The sequence below is a fragment of the Scomber scombrus genome, chromosome 14 (assembly GCF_963691925.1).
Source record: "Scomber scombrus chromosome 14, fScoSco1.1, whole genome shotgun sequence".
NCBI classification, from domain to species: domain Eukaryota; kingdom Metazoa; phylum Chordata; class Actinopteri; order Scombriformes; family Scombridae; genus Scomber; species Scomber scombrus.
This window is the reverse complement of record NC_084983.1, coordinates 29,560,162-29,576,587: the sequence shown is the minus strand read 5'-3', so window position 1 is coordinate 29,576,587 and position 16,426 is coordinate 29,560,162.

Genomic DNA, 16,426 nt, shown 5'->3' with positions numbered 1-16,426 from the left:
AGAGGAAACAGCCGATACTGAAGGCAGCCAACAGGAAGTCATGTGGTGAGCAAGCTGTAAAAAGCATCATCTGCCCAACAAGTGTTTAACACTCTGCTGAAAACAGGAACCAAACCACAGCAGCCTGTCCTGCACAGATAGATAATTAACTGATGAATAACTGAGAATAAGAAATAAAACAATTATAATAAGAATCCAAAGTATGATTATAGGAGAGAAACATTCATTACTGTACTTCACTGTTATACTGAAATTATTAAATTATTATTTTTGAGATACAAATTCATTATTTAGGTTTTATACATCATCAACTCACATTGTTAATAAAAACTACTGATATGTAATTGTTTTGGGCTAAGTATCATAATTAATGAGTTAGTAAATGTAAACTAAATTTTGGGCTGTAACTAACATTCACTGTCATAATCAGTCCATTGTGTTTTAACAGTGATCAGAGTGATTTTTTACAGTGTGCAGCAGCTGTGGTGACTCACAGCAGCTTTAAAACAGTCAGTTAGTCAGTTAGTCAGTTAGTCATCATGATGACGGTCAGACGCTTCAACTCTCTGCTGCTGCTCGCTCTGCTCACAGGTATCTGCTCTTTATATTCACTTTACATCATCAACACTTTACACAGGAGATAATACAATAAGTCATAATGTTAATAAACTTTATTTAGACAGTTTTGCATGTTTCATACACAAAGTGCAGCTCAGAATAATCAACAAGTTAAAAAGAAAACAGACAATTTAAACAGTTAAAATATTAAGAGTCTCTTCAGGATGTGATGAAAACCAACATGATCTGTTTATCATCAGATCTTTAAGTGAAGACGCAGAATTTAGATTTTAGTTGCTGACTGGAAGGATCAGAAACACACAGTTGAAGCTGTTTAAGTCATTAACAGACTCTGTTTGTCTTTCTGTCGTCAGTCAGTGGATCCAGCAGCACGAAAGTTGTTGGTCGAGCAGGTGAGGACGTCACTCTGCCCTGTAAATATGACATCAAGAGTAACGGACCAACGCAAGCTTGTTGGAATAAAGGATCAATACCAGATTTTCTCTGCAACAACCAGATCATCTCCACAGACGGATATAAAGTGATAGAAACAACCACAGCTTCCAGCAGGTATCAGTTACTGGGACGACTGGAGGATGGAGATGTTTCTCTGGTGATCCAGAAGACCACAGAAGAAGATGCTGGACGGTACGGATGCAGAGTGGAGATATTTGGGCCGTTCAATGATGAAATACATTACATCGATCTGACCATTGAGAAAGGTAAGAAATCATTAAAATGATCAGGTTGTTGAGATAAACTCATAAACATAAACTCGAGGACTGTCCAAGACTTGAGACCCGTTACCATAGTTACAGTAAACTGATAACAGCTGCATGAGTCTCATGTTTTATCTGTACAGGCTGATTTATGGAAGGTTGCTCAACACTCAACACTTTACTTTCATGTTGCACCTGATGAATTTTGTCATGTTTTATCGTGCAGTGTGATTGGACAATGTCACTAACGTTGTCATGGAGATTGTAGTCTTCATTGAACTTCCTAATTGATATTCATCGTCGTTCATCATCTGTGATTTTGAAACTTCACATTTCCACAGTCAGAGAAATAAAAAGTGTGCGTCCTGGTTTTAGTTCAGTTGTAAAGTCAGAGCGTCTCTCCTGATTGGCTGAAGAGTCGATGACATCAGACCGTAGAGACTCTGGTACTCGTCTGTTTAAACTTCACTGCATTTAACACCTGAGCTGAGAGCATCAGAGTCACAAACACAGTCGCTCTGTCCTCTGTTTGCACCTCAGTTAATACAGACATTACTGATGTTACTGATGTTAATGAGTTCTGTTAATGTGACTCTAACACACACTAAACATGCATTCTGAGTGGAAAATAAAAGGTCTTCATCATTAACCTTTAAACCAGAATTTCTGAAATAACATTTAGACCTTTTTTTCTTGAGCTTCATGATGACATCATCTGTTGCTCTACAAACAGCTGCTTTCATTTCCTCATCCTGCAGGTCAGGTGACCGCTACAACTTCCTCAACCAGCAACGACTCTGAGGTAAGATAAAGATTTCCTGTGTTAAAGGACAAGATGAAGCTGTGAAAACATTTCTGTGGTTTATTCACTTCTGTCATAAAGTTCACACAAATACAAACAAATATTCAAAATGTGAGTGGTGACAACTGCAGATTGATGGGAAATTGTAGGAACATAAAATGAATAAGACTTTTGTATTTTCCCATCACAGATCATTACACATATATGGACAGAAGTATTGGGACACACCTGTTAATCATTGAATTCAGGTGTTTTATAGTCACAGGTGTATAAAATCAAGCAGCTAGCCATGCAGTCTGCATTTACAGACATTAGTGAAAGAATGAGTCGTTCTGAAGAGCTCAGTGAATTCAGACATGGTGTCAGAGGATGAATCCTTTACAATAAGTCAGTTCATTAAATTTCTTCCTGCTAGATATTCTACAGTCAGCTGTTAGTGGTATTATTGAAGAGTGGAAGTGTTCAGGAACAACAGACCACGTAAAGTCACAGAGCAGGTCAACCAGTGTTGGGCCTGATTTACTAAAGGTGTTCGTGTGTAAAAACGTGCAAACTTGACATGACCCGCAAATAATTTGCAAACTGATCTACTAACGCAGCGCACTGAGACTTGCATCTTTCAACTGTGCAAGATAATACGCGCTGCCCATTTAGATTGTCTTAATGAATATGCAACATGGGGCGTTTTTACCTCAGTGTGCAAAATACAGGAGGTGAAATTACAAATATGTTATTTAGCACACGCATTGTGATTTACCAAACCTGAAGGTAATGTTGCTGACAGTAACTGCTTCTATAAATAATACGTTTGATGGGAAGGTATTAACCTGCTGCTACTATGGAGACGAGGAGACGGAGACACAAAGACAGAATACGCACAGGACGGATGTTTTCTACACGTGTTAATATTTTGGAGTGGAATATTTTTGGTTTTACTAACAGCATCAACAAAAAAGACCAATGATGACATCCCAACTCTCCCGCATATTGATACCGACTCCTTGACGCCCGCAAATGAGATACAATCTCCCGGAATCTGGAGCGAGTGTGTGTGTTTTTGTGTCTATCAACGCAGGGTGTGTCAGAGCATCCTGATAGCTCTGTGTTGCTGCTTATTACACCAATCGCTGTCTGCAGTCTGATGGAGTCAGAACGTTACTGACTGACTGTAGAGTTTGGTGGAGGAGGGATAATGGTATGAGGATGTTTTTCAGGGCTCAGCCTCTTAGTTCCAGTGAAGGGAGACTACTACTATGTAACTTGTACTTTTGTTGTCTAAAATATGAATTTCTCACACAGATTTCAGTTCTTTTAAAGATTACTTTATTGTGATTGTACAGAAAATACAACGAAATTCAGGTGCGCTAAAGACCGGACTCGTATATCAAAAAAAATAAATAGAAATAGTTGAGAATAAATACATGCTTCCATCCATCACTCTTATAATCTTATCTATTAAAGCTGTTTCTGACAGTTTGTGTTTGTTTTTATGTTTTACAGCAGCAGCAGGAGGACCAGGACGGTGGCAGCGTTCCTGTGGTTGTGGTGTGTGTTCTGCTCGCGTTGATCACTTTGGTCACAGCGAGCGTCGCAGTGAGAAGTACGTTTTTAACAACCACATCAACAGACACATAGAGGGATGTTCAACACTGACTCTGCTGAGAGAAAATGTTTTTTAGTTTAAATCCTGAGAGGAAGCTGTGGTCAGTCGACCGTGATGGAGGTCATGTCAAGATCAAGATTCAAGATTTCTATTGTCATTTCACACACATGCATTTACATACACAGACCGAAACGGAAAGTTGTTTCTCACCAGCTCCTTGCAGTGCATTAGAGAAAAAGGGGTAATAAAAAATACTACGTTAAAAACATTCAAACATGTAATAAAGTTAATAAAATAAAATAATTTGTTCCATCATTCAGACCGACATTTAGCAGCATTTTGGGTTGAGTAAAAAGTGCTTTAGTGACCCTTAATAAAGTGCTACACAAAAGAATTGTCTTTGCCAGAAGGCTGCCGGGGGGTGGGGGGGTGGGGGTGGATATGAGTGTGTGTGTGTGTGGGGGGGCGCAGTCCATTCACCAGCCTCACAGCTTGTGAGAAGAAGCTGTTCAGTATTCTGGATGTTCTGCTGTAGATGCTCCTGTACCTCTTCCTAGAAGGCAGGAGGGAGAACAGTCCAGAGAGGGGTGATGAGGGTCCTTAATGATGGAGGCAGCTCTGTGGAAGCAGCGCTGCTTGTAGATCTCCATCAGGGAAGGCAGAGGGGCACCAACGATTTTGCTCGCTGTTTTCACAATACTGTTGAGCTGCTGTTGTTCGTAAGCCCTGCAGCTCCCAAACCAGGAAGTGAAGCTGTATGTAAGGATGCTTTAGATGGTGCCCCTGTAGAAGGTGGTGAGGTGAGGAGTGGGGGTTAGGGTTAGGGTTAGGGTTGGGCTTTCTTGACGACTGTTGTGGTGTTTGTGGAGAAGGTCAGGTCCTCAGCCAGATGGACACCCAGGAACTTGTGATCTGTTGCCAGGGTTAGGGTTAGGGTTTTAGTTTTTTTCAGGATTCAATAATGGACAAAAACAACTTAATAAGACAGATCTTTTTTTCAGTGATCATGTTTTCAGTCTCTGAGAGTAGTTCTGTGTAAGGCAGACGCTACTGAGCATGTGCAGGAACTCTCCAGTTTAATCCAGTATATCAGTGTTTAACTTGATTCTTTATTAATGTTTTTATTCCTGATGTTTTTCTGTCTCTGCAGGGAGAAGATGCAACCAACATAAAATGTAAGTTTCATTTATGACTCATTCCGATTGGCTAACTTCGACTTCTTCTATGTTTTAATACGTCAACTTTTTTTCATCTTAATGTTTCTCTGATGATAAATCATGACTCAGCAGAGACTTCATTAGTCAGCAGGTCTCAGAGTCTCTGAGGCCTCATGAAGTCTCACCTGGAAACATCTGACACCTTCACATCCTCACTGTGTTATCACCTTCATCACATTCACACGACTCAGTGAAGCTGTGAAGTGTTCAAACTGAAACTCAGCGATGAAAAGAACCACAAACCACACAACTTATTTCTGTTCAGCGACCAAAACATCACACTTAAATATTTTCTCTTAAGTTCCCACCCATCCCCCGATATTAATATAACAAATGTTCAAGTGGAGGAAGTATTCAGATCCTTTACTTTAGTAAGTTTAGTAGTAAGTAAAACTACTCTGAGCTTGATTAAAGTATAACAGTAAAAGTAGTGGTTTGGTTCCTCTGACTGATTATTAATTATTATTCGACTAATTGGAAGCCAAACTTATCGTCTCTAGTTTTAAACAACCTGATTTGAAAGGTCCTGATAAATTGAGCATGTTGAAGCTGGAGAGTTTTTATTCTTCCAGCAGAAACAGAAACTGATGGACTGAGACTAAAACGTTGAGAGGAAACCTCTGAGGTTTCTCTGCTGACTGATAACACTCACTGAGCGCTCACGATGTTCGGACTCGTCCTGCAGCTGACGTGACACACACGTCTTTTTAATGTCACATCGTAAATATTAAATTCAGAAGTGAGGGTAGCTCAGGGTGTGTTAGTGTGAGCTCAAACCACAGTGTGTTCATAACCAACCAGCATAAAGCAACAAGACCAGTAAGTGACAGAAAAACTCATGAATACAACAGTACAGGATGTTTGTATCCTTCCAGTGATTCGTGGATCATTACAGGAAAATACTGGACAAACGGATTAATCCAGGTATGTCTGACCATTGTTGTTGTCACTAGTGAGGTCAGACACACCTGGATTAATCAGTTTGCCAATAATGTAAGACAGGAAATAAAGGAGCTGTATTGAGTTCAGGAAGTAGTGGAGCTGTGCATTAAGTTCATAAAGCACAGCCCCACCTAGAATATTTTTCACCAGCCGCCACTGCTACTGAATAACCAAACTGATGATGAATCATGTGACTCTGTTTGTCTCTCAGCCCTCAGCAGCAGCAGCAACAGCAACAGCAGGAAGAGCAGCAGCAGCAGCAGCAGACCAACACTTCAGTCTGGTTCAGGTGTAATTCGTCGGCTCTGGAGCTCCACCGTCGAGGCTCTGCGGTGAGGAACATCTACCAGACCGACTGCTACAGTGAAGCCGTGTACGAGGTCTGTCCCTGGGGCGTGAGAGGAAGACGAGCTGCAGACGAATAACACAAAGTGACAGCAGGAATCAGCTGTGAGACGGACCTGAACCGTCACAACAAACCAGACTCTGAAGCTTCAAGACTGCAGAGAAATCAACTACGAGTCCCAGAGGGCTTTGCTGCAAGAAACATCCAATCAGAGAGATTCAGACGGCGTCCACGTCATGTGATGATGGAGGATGTTGATGACCTGCAGGCGTTCAGGGGGGAATTCCAGGTAGGAGGTTCAACAAACTCTGAGTCTAACCCTGAACTGTGAGATGGGAAACTCTGCGTATCCGGTTCCAGAACAGCTGATCTGAATTAGTTCAATCAACTCTGACTATGTTCACCTCGAGTTAAGAGCGTGCACGACCGCTATAAAAAGCCATCAATGGAGCCCCGATACCTTGATTCACCATGGCAACTACTGAGAAAACAAGTTAGCGTTACATCACCTCACTGTAACTGGAGCTCCCCCTGCAGGCCTGTGGCGAATATGAACATATATTTCACAAAAAGTGACACTGCTGCAGACGTTAAGGAGAGAGAAGCAGCTGCTGAGTCAGTGCTTCAGTTTAATGCACTACTCCACTGACTTAACTTACCGCACTTAAAATTGTAGCATATAAGTGAAAAAGTGGGAAGAGATTGTACCTCGCTTTGATTTTATTCATATTTGACGTCGGCTATTAAACAAAGTAAATATTAATTCAGTGGCTATTTCAACATGTATTAATTTAAACCAACAGAAAGCTGTTTAACACATATGTCCTCTTGTCTATTATCCTGCTTAGTAGATTAACATTTTACACTATTTTAACTAAAAATAAGAAACATTTGAGCTTTACTCTGCCAACAAAAGAAGGCAGTGGACTGCAAACAGGTAGAGGGCTACCAGCACCTGAGGAGCCCTGAGCATGTATATATATATAGAGAGAGAAAATGTTAAGAAATGATTGAGTGTAATGAATTCATCTGGGAATGAGTCCTGAAAATCATCTCCCAACGTAAGGCATTGCGAATTAATTCTGCCTCGATATCTATTGATGTGTAGAAGAGGAGCACAGAGCTGTTTAAATGTTTAAATGAGCAGAGCTGTGTTGTGATGTTTCTGCCACTAGATGGAGACAAACAGCAGCTGCTTTAATATTTATAGCAGAAAATAACTCGTCACTGTTAACATGAAGACATGAGAGATAAGAACACATTCTCAACTTTTATTCATTATTTACAGATTTATAAAAGAGTTGATACATTAATGTTTAACAGATATTACACACAGAAAGATTTAAATGCTGAGCTGATACAATAAAAAGCAGAAGCTCATTTTCTTTAAATATTAACACTCAAACACATAAAAGCAAATAAACATTGATGGCAGCGACTGTAGTTTGATGTGATATTGAATTAAACCCAATGTTAGTAAAAAATGATGTGTTTATTTCTACATTTCTACACATCTACATTTATTTATGTTCATATTTTGCTGTAGTTCTGCTCTCTGACCAGCAGGTGGCGACACTGACTGCAGGATTACACTGTTGTAGTTTAGTTTGATACTGAAGGCAGCCAACAGGAAGCCTTATTCTTGGTTCATAAAACCCTTGGACTTAAAGTGGGACTGTCACCTAAAACACCTTTAAGACAAAATGAACTCATACCCATGACTCTAAACAACAAAACCCTGGATTCATGGCATCATAAAGGAATCCAACACTTTGAGGACTGCTTCGACGAGGGTTTTCTCATGCCATTTGAACCCCTGAAGAGGAAATATGACTTGTCCAATCAAACCTTTTCTGTTATCTCCAATAAAGATCCCTTCTGAGAGATAATCTGGGTCCCGAATTGATTTTGCCTATCCTGAATGATGTTGAGAGATTGCTTCTTAAGGGGGATGCTTATTATATTGCCTATTGGCCCAAAACCAGGTCTGCATAAATCTGGAAACGAAATGGGAATCAGATCTTAATGTTATAATTAATGAACAACTCTGGACAGATCTATGTCAGAACAGCCTGTCAGCTACTATTAACGCCCGGTATACATTGATTAACTATAATATTCTACATCAATTATACCTTACCCCAGACAAATTACATTCATTCAAGGCCAGCCTGTCAGAAATGTGCTTTAAATGTAATATTGAAATTGGCTCTTTCTTGCGCTGCACCTGGCTATGGACCAAAGTGAGGCCTTTCTGGCATGAAATCTGCTCCACTTTAACCAGGATAACAGGAGTTAATATTCCACTGGACCCTGAACTCTGTCTATTGGGGAACTTTACAAGTATTCGTGGTTCTCTAAATAATAACTTAAATTCTTGGAAATTGCTTGTTGTGTGGCCAAGAAGTGCATTGCAGTTTCCTGGAAGTCTGATATCCCTGTTGACAGGTGGTCTATGGAGACGAACAGCTGCATCCCTTTGGAAAAAATCACATACATTCTCAGAAACCAATACAACACGTTTTTGAAAATTTAGAAATCATATTTAAACTACATAGGTTACACCAAGTTATCTTGTGTATTGACTTTGTGCACTGACCAGTTTTTTGTTTTCTTTTTTTTTCTTTTCCTCTTTTATGCTCTTTTATTTTCTTTTTAGGGTGGGGGTTCTGTTCTGTTGTCATAGTCATCTATGATATATAAAATTATTACACTGAAAATAAAATATTCCAAAAAAACGTATTCTTTCTTTTTTTTAAAGATTTTTTTGGGCATAGACACCTTTTAATAAAACAGTAGTGAGACAGGAAATCATGGGAGAGAAGGTGGGGGGGGGGTGACATGCAGCAAAGGCCCCTAACCACTCGACTACCTGCACCAGGAAGTCTTATTCTGACCAAGTTTTTAACACTCTGCTAAAAACAGGAACATCACACCAAACCACAGCAGCCTGAACTGATGAAAACTTTTATCAGCTTTAAAACAGTCAGTTAGTCAGTTAGTCATCATGATGACGGTCAGACGCTTCAACTCTCTGCTGCTGCTCGCTCTGCTCAAAGGTATCTGCTCTTTATATTCACTTTACATCATCAACACTTTACACAGGAGATAATACAATAAGTCATAATGTTAATAAACTTTATTTAGACAGTTTTGCATGTTTCACAAAGTGCAGCTCAGAATAATCAGCAAGTTAAAAAGAAAAGATTCAGAATTTAGATTTTAGTTGCTGACTGGAAGGATCTGAAACACAAAGTTGAAGCCGTTTAAGTCATTAACAGACTCTGTTTGTCTTTCTGTCTTCAGTCAGTGGATCCAGCAGCAGGAAGGTTGTTGGTCGAGCAGGTGAGGACGTCACTCTGCCCTGTAAATATGACATCAAGAGTAACGGACCAAGGGCAGTTTGTTGGAATCAAGGATCAATACCAACTTCAGGCTGCAACAACCAGATCATCTCCACAGACGGATCTAAAGTGACAACCAGAGCTTCCAGCAGGTATCAGTTACTGGGACGACTGGAGGATGGAGATGTTTCTCTGACGATCCTGAACACCACAGAGGAAGATGCTGGACGGTACGGATGCAGAGTGGACATACGTGGGTGGTTCAATGATGAAAAACATCACATCGATCTGACCATTGAGAAAGGTAAGAAATCATTAAAATGATCAGATTGTTTCCTGACAGAATATTTGTGTGAGATAAACTCATAAACATAAACTTGAGGACTGTCCATGACTTGAGACCCGTTACCATAGTTACAGTAAACTCATAACAGCTGCATGAGTCTCATGTTTTATCTGTACAGGCTGATTTATGGAAGGTTGCTCAACACTCAACACTTTACTTTCATGTTGCACCTGATGAATTTATATCTATATTTTATTGTGCAGTGTGATTGGACAATGTCACTAACGTTGTCATGGAGATTGTAGTTTTCATTGAACTTCCTTATTGATATTTTGCTCTCTAACTTTAGACAACTTGTAAAGTCCTTGTTTAATGTGTCTAATTAGTTTCGCTCACTGAAGCTTAAATTGAAACCGACTCTTCAGTTTGTGTTGAAGGACACTCAGAAGTGTTGAATGAGCTTCTATAAATGAGCCTGAAGACTCTGTTTTAATGCTGTCGTTCATCATCTGTGATGTTGAAACTTCACATTTCCACAGTCAGAGAAATAAAAAGTGTGCGTCCTGGTTTTAGTTCAGTTGTAAAGTCAGAGCGTCTCTCCTGATTGGCTGAAGAGTCGATGACATCAGACAGTAGAGACGCTGGTACTCGTCTGTTTAAACTTCACTGCATTTAACACCTGAGCTGAGAGCATCAGAGTCACAAACACAGTCGCTGCCCTCTGTTTGCACCTCAGTTAATACAGACATTACTGATGTTACTGATGTTATTGAGTTCTGTTAATGTGACTCTGATTTCTGTTTCAGCTCCGTCGACCTCGTCAACACCAACCACAGAAACAACTGAACAGACGATAAACACATCAGGTACGACTCCAACACACTAAACATGCACTCTGAGTGGAAAATAAAATGTCTTCATCATTAACCTTTAAACCAGAATCTCTGATATAACATCTAGACCTCTTTTTCTTGAGCTTCATGATGACATCATCTGCTGCTCTACAAACAGCTGCTTTCATTTCCTCGTCCTGCAGGTCAGGTGACTGCTACAACTTCCTTAACTAGCATCGACTCTGAGGTGAGAGATAAAGATTTCCTGTGTTAAAGGACAAAATTAAGCTGTGAAAACATTTCTGTGGTTTATTCACTTCTGTCGGACGTGATAGAAGAGACGTGTTTTGTGGAGTTACGATTAGTAAAAAGAGACTTTTATAGTTTACCTGGTATGTAGCCCATCTATTGAAGAGGTTGATTCCAATTCTTAACACAGTGTGTATATACTGTATATATATACACACTATATGGACAGAAGTATTGGGACACACCTGTTAATCATTGAATTCAGGTGTTTTATAGTCACAGGTGTATAAAATCAAGCAGCTAGCCATGCAGTCTGTATTTACAGACATTAGTGAAAGAATGAGTCGTTCTGAAGAGCTCAGTGAATTCAGACATGGTTTCAGAGGATGAATCCTTTACAATAAGTCAGTTCATTACATTTTTTCCTGCTAGATATTCTTCAGTCAGCTGTTAGTGGTTTTATTGAAGAGTGGAAGTGTTCAGGAACAACAGACCACGTTAAGTCACAGAGCAGGTCAACCAGTGCTGAGGTGCATCGTGGGTAAGAGTCTCCAACGCTCTCCTGACTCAATAACTGCAGAGTTCAAACTTCCTCTGACATTAATATCAGCACAGAAACTGGACGAGTTTCTATAACCGAGCAGCTGCATGAAAGCTTCACATCACCAAACACAATGCAGAGTGATGGATGGAGAGGTGTAAAGCTCGCTGCCACTGGACCAATCACGCTTCTCTGTCTGCAGTCTGATGGAGTCAGAACGTTACTGACTGACTGTAAAGTTTGGTGGAGGAGGGATAATGGTATGAGGATGTTTTAGGTAGCCCTTTTCTGCTCCAGCATGACTGTCCCCCAGTGCACAAAGCAAGATGCATTAAGGGTGTAATCACACTAGGTGATCCGAACAGTGTCCGAGCACATTTTACCCTTAAAGTCTGGTTCATTTGACTAGTGTGATCACTCTGTTCCTGCTTGAAGAGGTGAGCTCAGGGTTAGTTCAGCTGGACTCAGACAATGTGGTTGATAATCACTGTTGCATAATTGATGTGGCTCTATAAGGCATGTGTGAGGGCTGTGTGTCGCCCCGCCCAAAATGACTCCAAATAAGCCACAAAGTAAAATGATAAACTCCATCGTGCTGTGATGATGTAAACGTGATCAGGTCCAGATCTTTAAATGTAATGTGAGCACAGGCCAGCAGGGGAGAGGTGATAATCATGCTCAGGCCCAGTACAAAGCAGCTGAGCCCAGTGTGAATAAACCCTAATACATGACTGGGTGAGTTTGGTGTAGAAGAACTTGAATCTGACCTCAACCCCATCCAACATGGATGAACTAGAACAGAGATTATGATCCAGACCTTCTCGTCCATCATCAGTGTCTGACCTCACAAACACTCTTCAGACACTCCAACATGTTGTAGAAAGCTTCCCAGAAGAGTGGAAGCTGTTATAGCTGCAGAGAGGAAACAGCTCCATGTTAATACCTGTAGATTTAGAATGAGAGGTGATAAAAGCTCCTGTAGGTGTAATGGACAGCTGTCCTGATGATTCAGCAGGTGTTGAAATAATCACATTAATAAAGTAACATCCAGTGGGAATTATTAGATTTAATCAAAGACGCAGATTTTTAATCTTTTATGCTGATGTCTTAACCATAATTTAATTTGTTTAATTTAGTTTGTGTGTTTTTTGTGGTGTTTTACAGCAGCAGCAGGAGAAAGGGGAGAAAGGGAAGAAACTCAGCGTTCTCGTGTTTATGGTGCGTGTTTTGCTCGCAGTGATCGCTTTGGTCACAGCCGGTGTCGCCACCGTTATCGGTAAGTTTTATTTTAACAATCAATGGAAACAGAGAGTTCAACACTGACTCTGCTGTGAGAAAATGTGTTTTTTGTTAAATATAGGTAAAGGGTAACTTTAATGATCCCAAAGGGAGAAATTCAAAATTGACCGAACAGTATTTACAAAAGTAAAATAAAATTAAACAAATTAAATTAAAATAAAATAAACAATATAGTACAGTCTGATGGTTGATGGTATGAAAGACCCAAACGCTTTGAAGCACTTGGCTGGATGAGTCTGTGGCTCCTGAGCTGCTGAGAGGGATCGTCCATGATAGCTTCCAGCTTTCCTCTCATCCTCCTCTCTGTCTCTGCCTCCTCTATGTTCACTTCCATCCTCACTACAGAGCTGCTTTCCTCAACAGCTGATTCAGTTTATTTACACCACAGCTGTTGATGCCTCCTCACCAGCACACTGCAGCAGAGAACATGACTCTGATCACCACAGACTGGTAGAACATAGCAGCCTGGTGCAAACATTAAAGGACCTGAGCCTGCTCTGTCCTTTCCTGTAGAGCTCCTCAGTGTTGACTGACCAGTCCAGTTTGTTGTTCAGTTTCACCCTGAAGAACTTGTAGATGTCTATTATCTCCTTCCATCCCCACTCATGAAAACAAGTGTTGGGGGTATTTTCCATCACCAGCTCCTTGGTTTTCTGTATATTGAGCTGTAGGTGCTTCCTGTCGCACCATCCTACAAACTTCTATCACTAGGTCTCTGAACTCCTCCTCATAGTCTGTGATGCAGCCAACAATGGAGGAGTCATCTGAGAACTTCTGCAGGTCCTGGAGTTGAAGCAGAAGTCAGAGTTGTATATCATGAACAAAAACGGTGACAGTAAAGTTCCCTGGACAGTACAGTTCCCTCAGAGTCTCTGAGGCCTCATGAAGTCTCACCTGGTAACATCTGGCACCTTCACATCATCACTGTTTTATCACCTTCATCACATTCACACGACTCAGTGACGCTGTGAAGTGTTAAATATTTTCTCGTAAGTTCCCACCCATCCCCCGATATTAATATAACAAACGTAGTCAAGGAAGTATTCAGATCGTTTACTTCAGTAAAAATACCGATACAGCAAAGTAATTGAGCTTGATGTATTTAAAATATTAAAGTAAAAGTAGTGGTTTGGTCCCTCTGACTGATTATTAATTATTAATCGACTAATTGGAAGCCAAACTAAAAGTTCCTGATAAACTGAGCATGTTGAAGCTGGAGAGTTTTTTTCTTTTAGCAGAAACAGAAACTGATGGACGGAGACTAAAACGTTGAGAGGAAACCTCTGAGGTTTCTCTGCTGACTGATAACACTCACTGAGCGCTCAGGATGTTCGGACTCGTCCTGCAGCTGACGTGACACACTCGTCTTTTTAATGTCACATCGTAAATGTTAAATTCAGAAGTGAGGGTAGCTCAGGGTGTGTTAGTGTGAGCTCAAACCACAGTGTGTTCATAACCAACCAGCATAAAGCAACAAGACCAATAAGTGATAGAAAAACTCATGAATACAACAGTACAGGATGTTTGTTTCCTTCCAGTGATTCGTGGATCATTACAGGAAATACTGACACCAAACAAAGTCCTGAATAACCGAACAAATGATGACTCATGTGACTCTGTTTGTCTCTCAGCCCTCAGCAGCAGCAGCAGCAGCAGCAGCAGCAGCAGACTGACACTTTGGTCCGGTTCAGCTCTAATTCATCGGCTCTGGAGCTCCACTGTCGAGGTACTGCGATAGAGAACATCTACCAGGATGACAGTGCTGGCGATGCTGGCGGCAACAGCAACTGTGTGTACGAGGTCTGTCCCTGAGGTATGAGAGGACGAAGAGCTGCAGACGAATAACACAAAGTGACAGCAGAAATCAGCTGTGAGACGGACCTGAACCGTCACAACAAACCAGACTCTGAAGCTTCAAGACTGCAGAGAAACCAACTCTGAGTCCCAGAGGGCTTTGCTGCAAGAAACATCCAATCAGAGAGCTTCAGACGGCGTCCACGTCATGTGATGATGGAGGATGTTGATGACCTGCAGGCGTTCAGGGGGGAATTCCAGAGACGAGGTTCAACAAACTCTGAGTCTAACCCTGAACTGTGAGATGGGAAACTCTGAGTATCCGGTTCCAGAACAGCTGATCTGAATTAGTTCAATCAACTCTGAGTATGTTCACCTCGAGTTAAGAGCGTGCACGACCGCTATAAAAAGCCATCATCATCAATGGAGCCCAGATACCTTGATTCACCATGGCAACTACTGAGAAAACAAGTTAGCGTTACATCACCTCACTGGAACTGGAGCTCCCCCTGCAGGCCTGTGGCGAATATGAACATATATTTCACAAAAAGTGACACTGCTGCAGACGTTAAGGAGAGAGAAGCAGCTGCTGAGTCAGTGCTTCAGTTTAATGCACTACTCCACTGACTTAACTTACCGCACTTAAAATTGTAGCATATAAGTGAAAAAGTGGGAAGAGATTGTACCTCGCTTTGATTTTATTCATAGTTGATGTCGGCTATTAAACAAAGTAAATATTAATTCAGTGTCTATTTCAACATGTATTAATTTAAACCACCAACAGAAAGCTGTTTAACACATATGTCCTCTTGTCTAATATCCTGCTTAGTAGATTAACATTTTACACTATTTTAACTAAAAATAAGAAACATTTGAGCTTTACTCTGCCAACAAAAGAAGGCAGTGGACCGCAAACAGGTGGAGGTCTACCAGCACCTCTGATAGAGGCTGAGGAGCCCTGAGCATGTATATATATATAGAGAGAGAAAATGTTAAGAAATGATTGAGTGTAATGAATTCATCTGGGAATGAGCCCTGAAAATCATCTCACAACATAAGACATTGCGAATTAATTCTGCCTCGATATCTATTGATGTGTAGAAGAGGAGCACAGAGCTGTTTAAATGTTTAAATGAGCAGAGCTGTGTTGTGATGTTTCTGCCACTAGATGGAGACAAACAGCAGCTGCTTTAATATTTATAGCAGAAAATAACTCGTCACTATTAACATGAAGACATGAGAGATAAGAACACATTCTCAACTTTTATTCATTATTTACAGATTTATAAAAGAGTTGATGCATTAATGTTTAACAAATATTACACAGAAAGATTTAAATGCTGAGCTGATACAATAAAAAGCAGAAGCTCATTTTCTTTAAATATTAACACACAAACACATAAAAGCAAATAAACATTGATGGCAGCGACTGTAGTTTGATGTGATATTGAATTAAACCCAATGTTAGTAAAAAATGAATGTGTTTATTTCTACATTTCTACACATCTACATTCATTTGTTCATATTTTGCTGTAGTTCTGCTCTATGACCAGCAGGTGGCGACACTGACTGCAGGATTACACTGTTGTAGTTTGGTTTGATACTGAAGGCAGCCAACAGGAAGCCTTATTCTTGGTTCATAAAACCCTTGGACTGAAAGTGGGACTGTCACCTAAAACACCTTTAAGACAAAATTAACTCATAGTCATGACTCTAAACAACAAAACCCTGGATTCATGGCATCATAAAGGAATCCAACACTTGGAGGACTGCTTCAACAAGGGACTTCTCATGCCATTTGAACACCTGAAGAGGAAATATGACTTGTCCAATCAAACTCTTTTTCTGTTATCTCCAATAAAGATCCTTTCTGAGAGCTAACTTGGGTCCCGA